At 36.8% G+C, this 17,605-nt stretch overlaps 1 protein-coding gene across 5 annotated transcripts in view; it reads right to left on the bottom strand.

Annotated features, from left to right (window-relative positions):
- Positions 1 to 17,605, bottom strand: part of LOC149557154 (Ran-binding protein in the microtubule-organising centre protein) — a 213,311-nt gene that overhangs the window by 57,000 nt on the left and 138,706 nt on the right. For 2 of the 5 annotated variants that reach the window (XR_016364849.1, XR_016364848.1), the window contains exon 11: positions 8,735 to 8,847. The exons of the other annotated variants lie outside the window; for them this stretch is intronic. The gene's annotated coding sequence lies outside the window, so the exon portion shown is untranslated. The remainder of the gene's footprint in view (positions 1 to 8,734; positions 8,848 to 17,605) is intronic. 5 annotated transcript variants of the gene reach the window in all.

Raw genomic sequence — 17,605 nt, 5'->3', positions numbered from 1 at the left:
ATGTAGGAACTACCTCCTAAAAACAAGGAACGTCTCCCAACTGATCAATAACTACCAAAACATCAAGTCCCCAACACTGAATAACCATACTGGGTCTATATCCAACCCTGTTAGCCTACAAGACCCCATAATAAGCTAACTCACATGTCTCTACTAGACTAAGCTAAAAGAAGGGACATGACATCAGTTCATCCATGAAGAGCACTATCTGTCTTCTTTCAGAAATGTCTATGACCAAAACAGACAGTTTTTGAAATTCCGCAATGTACTGGTCGACCGATCCAGTTTGCCTCAGCTGTGCGAAATCTTTGAAATTGAGTTTCGGATCTTTACCATCAAATCGATCTATCAATCTTTCGGTGAATTCCACTTAAGTATTTATTTGATCAAGTCCCAATGTGATGGTGTCGTGATGCCACCATTCATGCGCAACTCCCTCCAAGTGTAGTGCCACAAATTTGATTGCTTCTTCTAGCATGGGATTAAGCTAGAACTATCGGCCTTCATTACCCACGCTTGCGCAAATATAGATCCGGATTCGTCAAATGGAGACATTTACTTTACTCAACTTTATTCTAATATCATCGTTAAAATATCCTCGGTTTCCACCTCCCAAACATCTCATTCTCAGATCCGCGTAATCTTTGTAGGATATATCTTTCTGAAAATTCGCATTCCAGTCTTCTCTTAGTTTGTCTTGCATCTCTTCAAAGGTTGGTTATTTCCCTTCGTGTGGTGCCTTCGTCCGTGGGGGAAAAGATGGCATGAAAGGTCAAGAGCATGTTGGATGAGGGTTTGATTTACCTGACACTGAGTTCGCACTGTGACCATTTTGTTCTCCGCATATTTTATTGTCTGGCAACTTCTTGATAGTCTCTTCCACAAGTCGCTAAGCATTAGTGATCTATGCCTAATTCCTGACAAATTCTCTTAGTAGTGCCATGAGTTTGGCAGATGTCGATTTCGGTTCGGCAACCATTCTATCAATGGAATGTGTCCTCTTCCGGCTATAAACTCTCATTCACTGTCCACATCCCCAGGTTGGCAAGATCGAAGCGCTCTAATACCACTAAATGTTCCCAAGTACAGAGGACTAGATAACTGGCAGAGACGAAGCTCCGATAACATGTACATGTGTGAAAAGATCAGTCGTACAATGCAATGGGGGGTTTGTATGGTGGAGAAAAGAGGAGAAAGTACAGAGTTGCTGTCCAAGAAGTCCATATGGTACTGAAGCAAGGCACAGGAGAGGCCATACGGTATCCACAAGAGGGCCGTACAGTGAAGAAGCAGGAGCCGTACGGTGGGTGTGTCAAGGTGACTCTCGTACGGTAGAGATCAAAAGGTCGTATAGTGAAGGTATGTTTCAAGCCGTACAGTGGAATTAGCAGGCCGTACGGTACAATGAAGGGCAGTACAGAATGTTGGAGGAGGAAAATCATCAATGAGTATTTGTGTCAGAAGTGATACAACCACAACTATGACACCGATCTCGCTCATATTAAAATAACAACAAATTTAGATGAACTCCAGCCAATAATAGAGACTTGAATACAAATAATCCTTTGATTAATATTTGCCAAAGATGATACTCCGATTTGCCAAATCTAAGCAAAGTAGTACAGACAATGAAATAGGGTGAGGGTTGAATCTCATTGAAACCGCACAAGCCAAACAGGGAAGATCTTTCACTTCCAAAATGGCGAACAACAGAGAATCGCAACTAGAATTCGCAGTGCCAAAAATAACCCAAAAATGCATGCCTAAAGACTACCTACAAGCCATGCTTACATACCCATTGGGAAAACTTTCCGAAGGTGTACAAAGATAGCCGATAGCAACACAAACTACAAAAACAAAATTAAAATGGGTCCGAAATATATTAAATCAATCAGTCCATTAACAATAGTTTTTAAAAAAATTATTTATTTTATAACGGGAACATTACAGAACTAGTACCAACAAAAGTTTTGGACACCAAAGAAAGGCAACTAAGAAGCAAAATCATTAGAGAGTATTTGATTAGATGGGCCAATTTACCAATTGAAGATGCTACTTCAAAAGGTGATGAGATTCTTCAGCACCCAGCTCTTTGACTACTTGAGGACAAGCAATCGTGGTAAGGGAGGACTGTCATGTCCCCTCCCACCAACTAAATATCCTACACCAGCACTTAACCTATCCCACACCCCAATAGGCCTAGGTCAATTATTAAGGGGTCACTTGAGCGTGGAAGTGACATAAGCTTACTACATTTAAAAACATCCATCTCACCTGTTCTTGCTTCCACTTTGTGTCTTTGTTGAGGTCTCTGCTTACGTGGCTTATGTTGATTGTCTTCCTCCAATTTGGTAGCCAGCTCACCAACTCCCTCTGACTGCTTTGAGTAATGCTTGCATGAGAGTAAGCGGTAATGTTTCTTTGCAACTGCGGGTGGTATCGTGGGTGAGTTTATGGAGATGTTCGGGAGAGAGGAGGCTATGTGAAACTACTAGAATTTTCTTCTGCAAGATAAACTAGTTTTGTTTCTTGGAAGGACGAAATCCCTTCTCATATCTGGAATAGGATATGCCCCTATTCTTTCCTTCCCCGTACTGCAGGCCCATATCCATTGTGTAATACTCGACAATATTTTTCTGCAGGTTAGCAACTGTGTGAGGATAAATTGTAGTTAATATAGCACCCATTGTTAGGGGAACCATGCAAACATCACAGGAGATATCTGGCTATGGTGGTCATTTCAGCAATGAAATAAGGGAGTGTGTGTGCATGATTATTGATCACAGTGGAGGAAATTTCTCAATCGCATGCTACAGAAGAATGCGTATTTGTTAACTACAACAGTAGACTACACCTCACTCACATGCTACAAGACAGACTTGGGATCACATACGACCTGCGGAATTATCAAGAAGACATCTATCTAGCTATGCACTCGCCCGAGTATAGGACAACTTCTCCAGATCTCCATCGGAGCTGTGCCATGAGACTGGTTAAACTTTATTAATTCAAACAGTAGTTGTGTTTGTTGCAATTCAAACTTACTTCCAGTGATAAAGCTGCCATGTCTGCAATTTTTGGAGTGGTAGAAAACGACTCAAATTCTATAAGAGTTTTGACACGTAGTATTTGTCAGTGCTCTATTACTAGTTATCGCTTTTGAGCATTTTGCATGAATGCATTTGATTGAATCTAAATAATATTAGTACTTCCTTCCTTATGGTTTGCTGTGTTAAATTGAGCTATGTTGCAAACTTTAATTTTTACAAATCAAGAGACATACAGAATTATATAAAATTTAGATAAAGGTCATCACAGGGGATGGAGGTATGTGTTGTCAAAATGGATAATTTTAAGGTTATTTTTAGGGAATGGCTATTAAAAGAAGAAAAAAGCTAAAATACAAGGAAATTTCAAATACTTATATTATAATACTGATCAAGCATTCATCATATACATAATAGAACCTTCAAAAGCATTGGTAGTTGAATAGGAATTATAATTTGTGTGGGTGTGTGTGTGCAGGCATGTGTGCATGTGTTGATAAAGACATGCTTTATATGTGTGTGTATTCATGTAAGGGAATTATAATTGAAGGTTTCTTGAATTGCTAAAGACCACATGTTATGTTGTCGAACCCATAAACTGATGCAGGAGCATCTTGCATCCAAAATAAAGGGGAGACATGTTGAATGTAAAATTTAAAAAAAAAAAAAAAAAAAAAATTGGAGGAGAGAGAAAGTGACGAAAATTAGAGGAGAAATAATAATAAAAAAAAAAAAAAAGGAAAAATGGAGAAAAGAGGAATTTCTATTTTCAAGGTGCATGGGTGGCATAAATAAAAAATAATAAAAATAGTTGTCATTCCATTAATCGAGGTGTGTAGGTGGCAAGTTCCTTAAATCATGCATTTAATATTTGTTGGGTGCTTAGTTGTATTTGGGTGGGAATTTAATATTTATTTAAAGGTAGTTGTATTTACCTTTTATCCCACATTGCTTGTGTTTGTAATGTCTTGGGTTAGAAGTGCCTATTTAAGCAAGGCTTATAATTGTTTGTAATCAAGTTCAAGAAGTTCTTGAATTGTAAGCTCTTCAAATGTAATCTCTTCTAGTGGATTTCAAGTATTAATGGATGCTTTATGAAGCATTTTTTTTTTTGTCATATCTCTATCTCCATCTTGTTGCATTTTTGGTTGTGAGTTGGTAAGGGTGGTGTGGCCCGTCATCATAAACAAAGAGGTAATGTTAAATAAAACAATAACTGTTTATGTTGCAGCTTGATCTTGGTTAGGATACTAATAGATGGGATTGTTCCATGAATTTTGTGTGTAGGAGTGATTAATATCTGTTTTCATTGTCAAAGTGACATCTCCTACCGACTATGGCTTAACATATATTCAATTGTATAATGGCTATAACATGCCAAGCTATCAGTGGCAGTCCTTATCTAATGAAAAAAATGGCAAATGCACAAATAAGATAATCATTGATAGTGTCTTTGACTGTGAACATATAGAGATCTGCAATAGGCAATATGTACCTTATAGATTTTGAGGTCATGTTTAATCACTGATCTATTTACTTGGGTAGGCTTATAGTTTGGTGGTGGTTTGCAGGCAGTGACACAAATAGGTTGAGTGACAACAAAACCAAGCCTAAATGAAGACCATTAAAACCAAATAGATCTTCATGGTGCACGTCATTTTCATAATTTTAAAGTTTTATACATATTACATTGGCATGTCATAAACGAAGCAGACATTGAAAGGTTGTAAGCTTGAGGAAAAGAAAAAAAATAAAAAATCCTATGTATGTTGGGGGCAGCTAGTTGTCCCTAGGATAAATGGGGAATGTTTGGACATCGCCTGGCTATCAAAGTCAACCATCGCCTAAGAAACATTAGTCTGTACGAGGGATGTTTCCAATTTTTTGCAAAATTGGGGATGGACCACAAACACTTCCTACATGTCTTTGCATCCCCAAAACATTCCTTATGTGGGACAAGGACATATTTAGCAGGGAAGGTTTCCCAAGGAGCATAGATTTGAAACACTCATGATAGTTAACAACAATATGCCAACATTTGCAAATACCAAACAAAAAGAAATTTGTGAAGATGGTTGCAATGCTGATAAAAGTTGGGATATAAGGAATTGTATAAAGATGGACCGTTTCTCATTCATATGTCGCAAGTTGCCCCTGCAGTTGGTTTCTAAATTGAGGGAGTAATTATGGTGTAAGACCTAAGTATCTTCAATATAAAAATCAACAGTTACAATATAGGTGTGCCGGGAGAAACATATCAGAATTTTTCAAATTTGCTTAAGAATCACCTCAGATAGAAGAGTGAAGAATTATCAATTCCAGGTGAGGGTCAAACTGCTGAAAATAATAATGTCATCAAAGAAGATGTAATAACCCTCACTGGTTCAAGATTAATGAACTCCCAATTCTTTACAACTCAGACATTTGGCATTTTGTCGAATGCTTGACAAGCAAACTTATTTCCACTGAATGATTCTGAACAAGTCCTCTGACAGTGCTAATAGATTGCAATTCATATATCTTCTTTTTTACTTGATAAAAGACTTTGAATTTCTTTAGTTTTTTAGGAAATATAGATATATATAAATTGTAAGGAACAAATATGGATAAATCTGAAACAAATTCTGATGTTTCTGAAGTATTCAATTCTCAATAATCACAAGCAATTTTATTATGCAACAATAATTGATCAGCCTTACAATTTAATACTTCAGAATTATATTTACTTGGCCAAAATAAACAAATACAAAGGAACCTGATTTGTCACTTCTTCCCAGTCCCTTCCCAAGAACCAAATCACAGCCCAAGAGGAATGTTTTGTGTTGCAAATATAGCCATGATTGGGTGCCAAAGATAGGCATTGAAATACAGAGATCAAACGCAGGTGAGAGAAGTGATACAACAGTAGATCACACTCCAGTTCAAGGTGCCAAAATGAACAACAATGCAGCCCCAATATCCCATACTTCCAATACAGCAAATAGGCACTCGATTGAAGTTGCAATTGCTAGCAGATTTAGGCTGTAATGAAGCCCAGATTTGCAATAATTCCCAGTGACTTTTATCAGTAATCCCAGATAAGGAAATGCTGCTTGGGGAAGCACCCAGGTTTGGCGTCTAAGTGCAGAAAACTCTTATGCTGAACAGTAATAATACATGCCAAATTCCCTTCACAATCTAACGCCAACTTGCAGAGGTAATACACAATACTTTCAGCTAAACCAATGACCAGATTCGTGAATTCTAAATCAGAATTCCAAATTAACAGAAATCAGAGATAAGAATTACCAATCTCTCTAGAATATTTTTGCCCTCTCAGCCACAGCTGATACAGTAAGAGAAGACACTTAATGTTTCTTCAACAAACAATTGCTCCTCAGCTACAGTGGATACAGAAAGAGTAGAAAATAATAAAGCTCAGAAGTGAATCTACAATACTTCAGCTATAGATCCATTGGAACAACTCAGAATTCAGACCCTTATACTTCAGCAAGGGCATCAAAATTCAGGACCTCAGAAAAAACCACAAAGGCAACAAAAGCAAATAAATATCCAAGCATGCTTTTTCCAATAAAATGAGCTCATATATATAATACTTTGTTGATAAAAGTTTCTAAAAGAACCCAACTTCAGAAACTGGGAAAGTTTCCCAAATGAACTCAGCTCTTCAAATTTTCCAACCCAACATCACTTAAAATATTTAATACTTGGCTTAGGCATATAATAAATGGCCCCTTTCAATGATGACTCAACCCTCAACTTAAGTGAAATTATAAAGTTTAATTATAATTATATAATAATCCATTTAATGATTTAATAATAATTTGGCCACTAAAAAGGCAAGAGCCCACAACACAATGGTAAATTGTGAGCCTCTTATCGAAGAGGTCTTGGGTTCGAATCTACCCATGCTTAATAAAATAATAATTAATAATAATACATAATAATTAATCTTGGCTTCGGCCTCTTATCAATAAATAATAATAATAATAATAATTTGGCCACTAAAAATATAATAACTCCCAAAATACTCATCATTTAAATATGTCGTCTGAAATAGGAGTCACACCTATTATTTCTCCATGTGACCAAATGCACTTTCCAAAAATACAAAAGGTCCATCTCAATCAACACCCAACTTACCACAAATAGTAAGTACATAAGTCTAAGCCCAAATGAAGTCCAATCTGAGCCAAATGAAGACCAACCTATAGTTTACTGAATTGTGGAGAAGATAAGACCCTCCCAAGCCAAGCCTCTACCTCAGAAGTTCCTCTATCCACAAATATTGGCCTATGAGGATCACGATAATAAGCTAATCTCTCAAGCTTCGATGCTAGCGAAAATGGGGACATTACAGAAAATCATAAAAGCATCAAATGCAAAGGCTAGCCAGTGGAAGATGCTAAAGAGATTGGGCATTTATACAGCACATGGTGAAGAAAGAGAACTGCCTCAAAGCAAGTACTTCATAAAAGAAGAAACTTTGCCCTTTGGAATTAAAGAATACTTTGGGTACAATAGTTGTAGAGGTTATTAAAGGGAATAGTACAATAATAAAAAATAGGGAAAATGAAGATGATAGGTATAAAAGTTAAACTGAGTGTTATTAAAAGATGGATCATAACACTAACGGATGTATCGAAACCCATAACACATTCCACATAGGAAGATATTGTATAAAATCTAGATAATCTTACAAACTAATGCATCAATGATACCTCAGAAATATGGTGCAGCGACAAAACCTCGCTGATATGGAGAACCAAAGCTAACACAACGAATGTGTGACATTGGAACCAATCACAAACATAAGATGTTCACAACCTTACAAATAGACCAATTAGCAAAGAAAATGAACTCTTGGTGGGAACCTAAGCTTAGCCTTAATGCCTTTTTCAGAATAAATAAATAGAAGAGTGAAGAAAAGTCACTTGTTAGTGGATTTTAACATGATACCAAATGCAGCTCTTCATGAAAAGAAAGTGTGTCAAGTAAGCTATAGCAATAATTGGCAACATTGCTGACCACAAGATACCAAAACTAGTGGAGTGCATGTCAGGTCAACCTTTTTCGTGATTAAAGGTGAGAGTTTTAAAAGGTAGAATGCACAGCGATTCGATTTCCCCTCCCTAAACAAAATTTTTCATTGGAAACATTTAGAGAAATTATGAAGCTAATTTCTTAGAAGAACAAGATCGGAAAAAAAAATTGAGGGGACATTCACAAACTACTGTTGGCAGCATAGCTTCAAAACTCAGCAATTGGGAAAACATGGCGGACCCAAATTTTGGCTTGAATTGGTAACCCGCCAGGAACTTGGAAAAACTCAGCAAATTATAGAACAAAAGAGAAAATAAATAAATAAATAAAAATAAATATTTAAATTCATTAGTTTAGCAAACTTTGGAAGTATTTGCCAAATTCAGAAAGGTGAGTAAATGGACAAATTACTAAGCAAACCAAACACTCACAAGTTAGGCAAGAACTTAGAGATTTGTAAAAACATGGATAGCAGGATGGAAGATAAACTTTGGGGAAAGTTGAAATATCTTAACGAAAGATTTCCACATAAAATTTATGAATAAGAAATATAGCCTTCCTTTTTTGGACATGTTCACATCAAAGAAAGTGGACGAATCTCTCACAATGAAATGTAAACAAAGAAAAAACGTATAAAATTGTACCTCAATGTTGGCTCATATTGCCTCCCCTCCGAAAAAATGTTTGTATTGGACACCTTGGCAACTAGAGCAGATAAGGACCACTTAGATAACCAATTGGGATGCCTCAGAAAGGTCTGCACAAAAACAAAGTGGAGGAGGTACAAAATCAAGAAAAGATTAAAAGTGTTAACAGATGGAATGCCAGATTATCAAAGAACTAACTCACTGAAAACAAAGGGATAAGGAAAGACACAAGTGATCAAGCTTCCATATATATGATGTCAAATGCAATTAGGCTAGAACTGTAGAGAGGGGCCTCAAAGTTGTTTTTACTACTTTTGAGATTCTTAGGGACACATTGGACAGAAGACCCTGCAAGATGCAATGCTCTATTGTATATAGATATACTTGACAGAAAGTACTGCAGAATTTATTTTAACCATGGCAATGGTGCTTGAATTAACTTTGGATTGCAATGTTATTGCAGCAGGTAGTGGACAATGCATTAGTAAGTATTTGAACTTACAACCTATTAGAAACCAGAAAGAATAGAAACAAGGCACATGACACAGAACTTAACCTGGAAAATTTGAAGTACGGGAACAAACAGACTTTGGCAAATCCACAGCACTCTCTTTGCATTAGAAAGAGCTCCCTGGAGCAGCTATTCCTCAATTATCTCATGCAACTAATCTTCCTAATTTTTATTTAGAAAGATTACAAGGAGCACATAGTAGATGTAACCATTACCCATATGTCCATTAGCTCAATTTTTTATCATGCCTTGTAATTAAGCATGTCCTACCATACAAAATTTGGGAGCATCCTTTTGAGCTTTAGATGAATCCCAAATGACTCAAAATTGCAAGAACCAACACTTCCATCAAGGCATAAAATGTCAGATAACTATTAGAACCACTATGGTGCATTCAGAAACTCGAAGACACAAACAAAACCAAAATTGACAACATAGTGGTACACTATTGTATCAAGAAGTATTACCACTATGCAAAACATACTTTGTCTACATGTCTGATTGTTATAAGACATGGATTCCAGTGGAATTTGAAGTTTTATGTATATCCTTACCAAACATACCTCCTCTTTTCCTGGGTCCCTCCTGGTACCACAAAACTTGGGTTTACAAAATGTGGAAGAACTACACCAGCTACCTCTTGACATTTCTGTATAGTTTTTTAGTGTTTGGCCTTGAACATAGGACTTCATGCAAAAAAAACTTTCCTTTTCCCTAATTATCGAAAAAGAATTTCAAAAGCTTTCTTGTTCATCCCAAAACAATGTAGCCAAGATAAAAGGCATTGATGCAAAACATTTAGAATTTACATCTCTCCAAGGAATTCTGCTGAAATTTTGTGCACGAGCTCCCATGCTCAAATAGAAGGGTGGTAACTTCTGTGGGACAGTAAATTGATTCACCTCTTATAGAGTGGATCTATCATCTTTGCCTTGCTATAATTAAAATGGTTTTGAGGTCTCCTCATTGTATAACAGACAATACCTTTCCTCTTCTCCACATATTAATAGTGATGCCCAATGTAGTAACAGCTATGTTTGCAACTTCCTCCAAAAGAAAAAGTGATAGAAAGTTATTTCTACAATGAGTTGTTCAATCTACAATTTTTGAATTGCATATCAATTACAATTATCTTGCCCATTCATGCATCGACATGAGAGCAATACAAGTTCCTTACAAGAAAACACACTAGAAATCATCTATGGAAGAGCAAAAATCACTACTTATACATCCACTTTTATTCAAAAACTGTCTCCAATTAGAAGCCAACTATAGAAGAACAAGACTTGCAACGTGATATTCAAATTTAAATGTCCCTATGGGAAATTGAACTTGGGTCTCCACAATGAAAACCCATTGTTTTAACCAATTGAATAATTCCACCTGCAACTACATTGAGCTAGCTACTCATTAGACTTGCAACCTTTTCTGATGCCAGAGCATTTTACAGTAGCTGCAATGTTCAATTCGCATTCATTCTTCCTACATAATTATGATAAGTTATGAAATTTCTGTATACACCGCACTTCTACTTTAATCTCATGGGAAATATGTGTCAAACACAATACAACGAATCGTGTTATATAATTGATAAAATAAATGCCTTTCATTGGACATATTGTCAACATTAGCAGCCTTTGAGTGTCTACTACATAGAATGTCTCTTGCTACCTGTTATCTCCAAAATCTACACCCTAATTTGCTTTAGGTCCTAAAACTCTCAGTGATTTTGGAGAAACATTGGATCAACCAGAAGTTGTAGGTAACCTATGACTTGGTTAAACCTCTGGATTCTAGGCCGGTTCCTATATGATATATCTGATACCTTACTTGTACTAATGGAAACGTGAGAAACTTATATGGAAAAGGGTAAAAGGACAACCTTAAACATGAAAAATCTAACAGATTAAAATAAGGTGATACACCAAGATTGATAACACAAAACACTGTTATACCTGAAACACAATGAAAGTTTTTGACCGATAATCACAATAAACCCCTGCTTGAAGATCTGCTAATTCATATCAATAATTTAAGAGAAGGTATATGAATTTGAAAATATACGAAAGGAAACTAATCACAATCGAATATATCAATAACAGAAACACAACTCAAAACCTATGAAACAGATATTAGATAAGGAAGATGCAAGACGAGACACAATTCAAAAAGGTTTATCAGCAAAACACAATTGACTAACATCAATCACCTTAAAGCATACAACCAAATCTTTCACCCCAAAGCTGGTTTCAATGAAAACTTTATTCCAATCAAAGGCCCAAATAACAATACATTTGCATAATAGCTCAGAACAATGAAGAAAAAGATACCAAGGACCAAAAATCACATAAGCATCCTTCTTCTATCAAAATCTGAACCCCTTCTTGAAAAACAAGAGGGGTATATAACAACAATACCACTTTCCATCAAATCAAGAAATCTGGGTCGAAATAATGAGTTAACTCATTATCAAGAACCTCTAAAAACTCCAAAAATATGTTCCAAATATCTCAAACTGAGCCTTCACCATCCATGCATAGGAAAAGCCTAAAAAAGACTCCAAAAATGTCACAAATAACTCCATAATGCACTCCAAAGTCCTCAGTCTGAACTGGGCCTCTAAAAATATCAACTGAGACTGCCCCTTCAAATTTGGCATTAAAAAAAATATTAACACCCTCTCAACCCTAGTTCAACTTAAAATTACAATGCAAAGTCCTTTTTTTAAAATCAAACTCTCCCTTTTTTATTATTATTTATTGCATTTTATGACTATTATTATCTAATAGTTGATATATAAATTATCAACTAAAGAAAAATAATAATATTTATAATTTGGAATGCAATGAATAATAATTAAAAGTTTTTTAAAAGAATAATATAGACACCTAGGAGATAAAGTCTATACTATTATTAAAATAACTTGCATAAGATAAAAACAACTCCATATTACATTTCATCTTGCATGGACCCGAAATCTTCTAAAATGCAATTAAGGAATTCATAAAAGGAAGAGTCGAGAGTTTTATTTTGTCTTTTGGATTTATGAGAATGTGCAAGCAACACACTAGGGTTATTGTCAACCCTAGCCGCCATGGAGCATTCAGACCCTGCATTTTTGCTTCCTTGACGCCACTATTTGGTGCATCCTGCTATATCCAGCTGCTTGGCATATTCTCAACTGCTGGTATGAGAAATGAGGGGTTTTTCTTAAGCCTTCAGCTGGTGTTTGCTGTTGTTTGGAAGCAAAACGTGCCTACTATTTTATGAGTTCTTTTTGCTCTGCTGAAGATGCCACTTTCTATGTATTTGCTTGTTCTTAGACGCCTAGAAGATTCTCATATCCTGTCATGAAAAATGAAGGGTTCTTTAAAGCTGAAACTGCTTTTCTTTTTGTGGGTTTCTCTCTCCTTCACTAGGCTTTGGAATATACAGTTTGAATATTTCTCTTTGGCCGCCATGAAGCGTCCATGCGGATTTCTCATGAAATCATGGCGATTATTTGAAGACGCCAACTGTTGCTGCTGCACTTTGAAAGCAAAAACGTGGGTTATTTGCTGGAAGATGTCATTTGATGTTGTAAGCAAACTTCTTCTCTTCTTTTCCCTGTTAACTTTCTCTACTTAATGGGCATGAAAAATGAAAGGTTTCTCTAAAGATACATCTGCTTTCTCATGGATTCTTTTTGCTGTATATAAAATTTGGTTGCCATTTTATGAGTTTGGATCTTGACTGAAGTTTGGATTTGCTGGGTCTTCATTTCTTTCATGAGCTGTATGGATGTTTCGTACCAAATGCTGAAAGTTGTAATATCTGGGCATTATTCCTTATTCCTTTAAATACTCTGCTTTCTTTAAAAGATGCATCTGAAAGCTCATCTCTGCCATATTTCTTTATGAGGGTTTCTCTGCAAGTTGTAATATCTGGGAGTTTTTTTTTTTGGCTCCTTCCTGGGTTGCTGTTTGAACTCATACATAACAGATTTTATGAGGGTTCTTGCTGTATGTGAGTTTTTAACTAAGATGTTTGCAAAATACTCTTGTAGATAGTGATTGCTTTGCTGAAAGTTGCCATAAATTGCTCTCTGTTACTGGTTCTTGTTGAATATGAATCTTGAGCACCCTTTTTTTATTTCAGACCTGTGATTTTATTCTGAAAGTAGCATACTTCTCAAATGGCTTTCTTTTTTCCCTCATGTTCGTCTGTAATATTTATAATCCCAGATATGCACATTGTGGACTACTAAGCAAAATATTGTTGACCCTGCTGTAGCATATCAGAATTACATAGAAATAAATGTTCATGAAATATTTCAATGCTGGAACTTTCTTTTAATTCTCACTTCTGCTGGTTGTTTGTTGAGATAGTAACACACCTTCACATCACATAGTTCTATCACACACATATTGTCGTTCAAGTAAACTAATACATGACTTTCTCACATGAATATATCTCAGTCCTGTCACCTTTTAAGTGCTTTCATTTCCAGCATTACCTGATAGTCATGAACGTATTACTTGCCTGATGTCTTTATTTGGAAATGATGCTTAGACTGTTCACTTTGCTCTATAGTCTGAACTTATGCTTCTCGTGCAAGAATTGAAGTTTCTCCTCCTCTTGCTATCATATCTTGAGTGTACATGCAATTCTTGATGTGCTTTTGCTGCTCTTACACATGTTAAAGCAAAAGGTTTCAAAACTAGTGTAGTTTGTCCCTTTAATGCTCTTTTGTTGTTATTTGTATGCATACCAATCTCACCTGCTACACCTATCCTATTTTCACCAGTTTTTATAAGTAAAAGGTTTCAAATCAAAATGAATTGTCACTTTAATACTTTTATCTTTTGTGATTGGCTTCTCGATCTGCTGATGTATGTCTGTATTTTACTGAGATGAATAGCATGTAGGATGATGAATGTGAGATGAAGTGAGCTATCAGCATTGCTTAGATCCATTGGATCTAACCTATTCTGTTTCATGGATGCAGGGATTGGAAGCACGGACGGGGCGAGATCCAAAATAGCAAAAAGATGAATGCGGATGGATGCCACTTCACCAGTCATTACAGGCGATGACTGGTGCCCATGACCCTTTTCTCTTTTTACTCCTCTTTCATGTTACTGATTTTAGTAGAGTATAGGTGTATATCAGCACATAGGGACTACTCTCATAGTCAAATGTGTGGGAGAAATTTACTTTCAGCATTTTATTTCTATCATGATTTGTTCCATCATACAAACATTGTCTATTATTTCAATATGAATAAAATACTTTCCTTTAATGCATTTCTGCGAATTACTTGAAAGTAATAAGCATGTATGTTTTCCTCCATTTGAACATGTGTAAAAATTGAGCAACACTACCATTGATCAAGCATCATGCCTATCAGTTTCTATATGACAATCAGGTTCATAATAAATTTGTCATACAAAAATCAGATGTGAAAACTCTTGCAATCATGTCCACTATGAGTACAATAACTTATAAGTACGCATGCTCTATCAAGCCCTATCCATTGCAGCATTCTGTGTGCATGCCATACACACTCAATAAAGCCCCTTGGAGTCAATGTGATGCCCACATAAAACTATAGAGAATAATGTTGAAATCAGTCTTATGCATGATACTAGAGTCATTTAAGTGCCCACATACATTCTACAAGAACCAAATGATACTGTAGCAAACAGTTTCTGATTTCCCAATCACATGAAACAAATATGAAGAGAGAAAAAATACAAGCTACAACCATGGAAACTCAAACAAGAATTTTCCCCTCTTGTGATTAACGATATCTAGAGGTTGCTGCCCAACATCATGCTTTGTGTGCTTGTTCTCTCTTTCCCCCATGCCTTAGTATGCATAGTGTAAGCATGCTTTCAGCCCCCAAGTTTTTAAACTCTTAAAACAGAACTCCATGAAGGAATTTTCCCAATGTCCTGTAGCACATTATAATGGTTTCAGACTAATGATGTTTTTGTAAAGCATTCTAAAGAAGAAGCATTAGAGATGCCACCTCGCCGATGAGAAGATGCCACCTCGCCAATGGACCAATGAAAAAATGGAAATGTAGCAACCAATGAGAAGGCACCAAAATGGTGGCCAATCAAAATTAGACACTTATCCTACCCTAGAAGAAAGAGAAATTGCCACTTGGGCTTACATCAAATGATCTTCTAATACAAATCTCTCTTTTTCTTTCGTTCTTTTAGTTAAGGCAATGAACCTAGGTAGCCTTTCATTGAGTTCCTCTATGGGAGGGTAAGGTGTATGCTTTATCCTGAGCTTAGCCGATTTCATCATGCTACTTGCTGCCTGTAGTGTCTTCTCATGGTCCTTCTCATACTCTTTTGCAAATCCGATAAAGGCATTGAAGGAGGAAAGGGTTCCCAAATGTTTCTTCTTGATAGCAACCTTTCCTAACTCATCCAATCTTGATCTAAGTCTTGTCTCATCAATGTCCTCTTCTCTGATGTTTTCAAAATCAAGTGCCACCCCAACGTCGCTCATCATGGTTGAAATGGAAGTGTCGACGCTTGGGCTGTGCTGTGCAACTGCATTTTGTATCTCTTTGAGTGTTCCCAATTTGGTAGTCAAGGCAACAAACCAAGACTCAACCGTACTCAATCCTCCTTCATCAACCAACTTGGCCCTTTCCAAATATGCCTCTGGTAGCCTTATGAACGCCTGTAGCCTGGGAATAGCTAAATCCTTGACTGGAAGGAAATCCTTCCACTCCTCTTCAAATATTCTGAATTTCTTTCTAACAGTCACTAATGATTGGAATGTTGAGACAAAGGAAGGCAAGAAATTTCGCCCATCTTGGATTGTATCATGGATCCAATCCCTGACTTCATGTAGCTGAGCTGCTATCTCATCTATATTGCTCCCAATGTCTTGAGGAAGGGTTGCCTAGTGCAACTATTGGATAGGCTAGTAATCTCTCCAATATCTGTTCTTGGCCTCCAACTTTATGATTCTTTCATTTGCCTTCCTCAACCTTTCTCTAATTGAAGCTATACCCTCCTAGATCTCTTCACATTCCATGTCATCTGTGTTTCTTCCCAAATTATGTTCCACTATCTCATATTCTTGGGTCGCAATCTTATCCAATGCCATGTTGACTGTTGGTATAGCAATCTGAACCTTTCGGTGACCATCGTTATCGCTCCTGATTACCTTTGCCACCATTTTTGCCATTTGTTTTTGGTTCTCACTATCACCCTTTTCTATTAGTCCTTGGACATCTTCAACCGTTCGGACAGTTACTACCTCGCCTCTTGGCATAAGCATTTTTCTTAGCCACAATAGTGCGGTGCATCTCCCCAAATCTGGATTTGGTTCGACTAACAAAGCATCAGCAACAGCCTCGAGTGCCTGAGTTATTGCCTCAATATCAATTAGCCGATATCCTTCTTCATTAGTAACTACCATGTCATCTCCATGTTGATTTTCTGAGAGAGGAGAGTACTCAGTGCTATTACTGTAACCACTTGACTCTGAATCAGAGCTCACTTCTACCACGGTCCTTTGTCCACTTGTGTTATATTCTTGGCCTCTAGCCTCAATTATACTATTCACTTGTGTTATCTTCTTGGCCTCTAGCCTCAATTATACTTGACGGCGCTATGTGTTGTCTCTTGGCTAGATGTTCCGAATATTCTTTACTTTTCTCAACCTCTAAAGCTCTCTTCTTGCTTCTAACTATTTCTTGTTGCTAGCTACTTCCTTCACCCTTCTATCTGACTGATTCCACTGGACCTTCTTTTGGCTTCATCTTCTCATAAGGGGAATCCTTTGACTTTGTAGCTTCCTTAATCTTTTATTGTACCATGATTCAATATGCAAATCAACTACTCTTGTAACTGCCTCCAAGAAAGGATCTTGATGATCATCCCAATCTTCTGGATTCAACTTTGTTCCTTCAATTGTCTCATAATCTTCTATCAACACATTTCCATCATTTTCCAATTGATCGGGAATATCAAGGCCTCTCCATTTGATATCTCTCATCATGTTCACCGACAATCTTGAGAAAGCTAGCTTTCTCACATGAAAGTCATCCTTGGCATTGGCCCAAAAGTCCTCTATAGTGGGAACATGTTTAATTGCATTTCCATGAGATACCTCGATAAGACCATTAGGATTGAATCCTTGCCTTGCTTTGTACCATCCTAGATGATACCTTCCAATTCCTTCTCTGCAGCTGCAAAGGCGACCCGATTGGGGCAACTATCATTGCCAATTCCGAATGAGAAGGTAATCCCTGACTTACCCTCGAGTTTCATTATTCTATCATAATGCTCAAGTTGCCTAGCCAATTCCATCAAAACTACCTTGTCGAGTGGGTATCTTGGAAG

Source organism: Cupressus sempervirens, chromosome 5 (assembly GCF_028749045.1).
Source record: "Cupressus sempervirens isolate cs-2001-9-10 chromosome 5, ASM2874904v1, whole genome shotgun sequence".
NCBI lineage: Eukaryota > Viridiplantae > Streptophyta > Pinopsida > Cupressales > Cupressaceae > Cupressus > Cupressus sempervirens.
The sequence above is the reverse complement of the archived record's forward strand: the minus strand, read 5'-3'. Positions and strand labels throughout refer to the sequence as shown.